Source organism: Squalius cephalus (assembly GCF_949319135.1).
Source record: "Squalius cephalus genome assembly, chromosome: 5".
NCBI classification, from domain to species: Eukaryota; Metazoa; Chordata; class Actinopteri; order Cypriniformes; family Leuciscidae; genus Squalius; species Squalius cephalus.
Genome location: NC_137126.1, coordinates 31,063,350 through 31,066,480, shown reverse-complemented (window position 1 = coordinate 31,066,480; position 3,131 = coordinate 31,063,350). Strand labels below are relative to the sequence as shown.

Here is a 3,131-nt window from a genome sequence, read left to right as displayed (position 1 = left end):
CAAAGTAAAAGCAATTAAAAATAACAAAAATTTACAGTGTCCTTTTTTATATATAGCTTAAAAAATTGCGCCTTTAAAACTATTCATTACCTGTGATCTGTCGCAGCACAGATTTATGTTACAAGGTAAACAATACTTTTTCACCATTGACGCGAGGATGAAGTTATACTAGAGGTCGTTCTGGCGTTATGCACAACCATGCTATGGTTAGACAAGCAACTATAAAACTTCGAATTTACACAAATGAATTACAACAGGCTGAATTACCTGTCGAGAAGAAAGGAGGCAACCTCGGCGTCCGTTTTAAAATCTTTTCTCCTCATGAGCTGTTTCCATCTGGGAAAAGTTACTCCAATATTGACTATGGTCTTGCTGATTTGTCTGTCGCGTTGACGTTTTTTTTAATTCTCTCTTTCAAATGTGAGTACGCACACACACACACACCACACCACACTATCTTTCAAATCTGCCGGCACTCGCGAGCTCGCGAGTAATCTCCCCCTCGCATTCGTCACGGTGTCACTGAGTGAAAAACGCAAAAGGCGAAGCTTGAATTTACAGGTATGTCCCTCTTTGGCTAATGTAGTTTCAAGATGGAGGGGCAACATGGCGACTGGCATTCGAACCCCACACCCGTATGTACTTTCAGTGGCAGATTATAAACTTAAGAGAATACTTTATTACTTGAAATAAGTAAATATACATTAATGAGCACATGTATTTTTGAAAGAACTAAGTGTTTTTTGCTAAGAATCAACTAAAAAAGTTACACAGTGTAGCTTTAAAGGCAACTGCAACAAAGCGCCAATTCGCGCTAGTGATTTCTAGCAAGATTCCAGAGGTAGGCCATTTGTGATAGGCCTATATCTTGAGATAAGTTTGCTGAAATGATTAGCAATATGTGAAAATTGCTTTGGAGCCACTGGTGCAGACTAGGTAGCTTACAATATCTTATAAAATCTCTATAAAATTGGCTAACTTCATATCAAATAAGTGACCTTTGCATCATGTCTAACTTTATATTTATTACACAGCAAATGAACCAATCAGAAGATGGACCATTGTCTTTGTTCAGTCTCACCAGATTAAATGTATCCAGGTAAGCACTGCAGTAAAACTCTCAATAATTAATTCATACCAAATCTAGCATTCTGAACAACTTAAGTTTATATTTTTGCATTATTTTGTTATTTTATTAGGCAGAAGACTCTACCATTGCAGTCCCACCTGACCAGGAAGGTCCTAATATCAGCGCACAGGTGGGTTAACTACTGTAGGAAGGAGAACGATCATCACACAGTGATTTCTTGCATGTGTCTTACTGTGTATTTGTCTCAAACAGGAACCCCTTCACTGCAGACAAGCTGAAATGGGCTAAAATCATCAATTTCAGTCTTTCTTTCTATGGATCTCAGCATTTTTGTACAGAATTTAGGATTTGTAAGTATTAAAATTTAATCTGGCATAATTTAATTTAGTTCTTTTGTATGCTATTTATTGACAAAAGCTGTTTACAAATATATATTCTTAAGTTTTTGTGAAAATAATAATAAAAATTAACAAAAAAGGAGGTTAAAAATAATGTGACACTAATACTCTCTCTCTCTCTCTCTCTCTCTCTCTCTCTCTCTCTCTCTCTCTCTCTCTCTCTCATATAGTGTTGGAACCGGGATCTCCTCTGAAGGACTGAGTACATTTGTGTTTGTGGACACCCATGCAGACCAGGGAACATTCTGATGTTGTCAGTCAAGTTCTGAACAGGAACCAATCTTTGGAGTTGTTCATTTATTCGCAAAGGTGGACAAAAACATTGTGTTGGCTTTTTAAAGATTATTTTGATGATGACTTTTACTCCTATGCTGTAGAAAAGATGGAGGAGTAGACAGTCATACATTGATAATAATAAGAAATGTTTCTTGAGCATCAAAGAGACTTCTTTCAAAAACATTAAGACACTTAAATACTTCTTTTGGCCACCAGTGTACATGAATCCAACAAATTTTTGGAAATAAGTGAAATTATTTTGAAGGTTATGTGTTGTATTGGGAAAAGAACTGTGTTTTGTCCTGTGTTGGACATTTCCTTTTTGACTGCTTAAAAATTTATTTATATTCTGCAGTTTTATGAATATAATGGTTGATATTTCATTATAATACTTGTATAAGCTAAACAACCAATGACTCTACATTCATTTAGTCAAATGCTAATGTTTTGTTTATGGTTTTATGAATGTTTTTAAAAATGTGTGCAGTGAAGTACAGCACATAATGTGTTCATTTAACACGTTTACACATCTTTGTGCTAACCTTTCTGACATATTTACTTTGTTAAAATCATTAACACAATGAATGAGTTCAAATTAACACAAAAAATGTTGTCCCTAAACTCACCCATTAATGTGTAAAAATTTCACACATGATTTCCAGCATTGGCATTATTTTGTGATATATATGAAATGTTTTAAATAAAAAAATGGTATTTTGTGATAACTTTGTCTAATTGGTTTGTATGTCAGTAGTACTTATGTAGGATAAAAATAAAATTAATCATATATCAAAATTATGAAATCTAATTTATACTTAGTACAAATAAAAATAATTACAGTAGTGTACTGATTAGCTTCATTTTTACAGTAATGCACTGTATTACACAATTACAGTACCATGTACTGTAAAACTGAAATACAGTTTGGTACTGTAACTCTTAATTACAGTAAGTTTCTGTAAAAAACCCTTAAATTCTAACAGTGTAGGTCACGTTTATTTACATTAGTATACATATAGTAGGTGTAAAATACCTGTCTGTCTGTCTGTGGCCCTCCAGGAACTGAGTTTGACACCTGTGATGTGGTAGACCATACAAATGTCATATTCATGAAAATCCTCCTTGTGTAAGCGCTACAAACAGCGATCTTAACCTAGTGAACAGCGTATAAGGCAAAACCCTACAGATTTTTTTGGGCATATAATCCATTTTGTAAGACTGGAACTGGAGTTAGCACAGCCGTCTGGGCTACTCTCTGAGAAAACAAAGGACCTTTCTGGAAATTAACATTTGAACTCTCTCTTGCAAAATCACCATGCATCTGAGACGCAATCACATTGAGTCAATCACCTCAGTATTGTCTTAAT

General features: G+C 34.6%; 1 long non-coding RNA gene across 2 annotated transcripts; it reads left to right on the top strand.

Moving 5' to 3' along the window:
• Positions 1-780: 780 nt before the first annotated feature.
• LOC307159588 lies at positions 781-1,726 on the top strand. Of its 2 annotated transcripts, XR_013821412.1 has the most exons (5): positions 781-841; positions 1,035-1,099; positions 1,200-1,259; positions 1,343-1,440; positions 1,659-1,726. It is a non-coding gene; the product is annotated as an uncharacterized lncRNA (long non-coding RNA). The 2 variants fall into 2 exon arrangements; XR_013821413.1 differs by lacking the exon at positions 781-841 and having other exon boundaries at positions 896-1,099.
• The last annotated feature ends 1,405 nt before the right edge of the window (positions 1,727-3,131 follow it).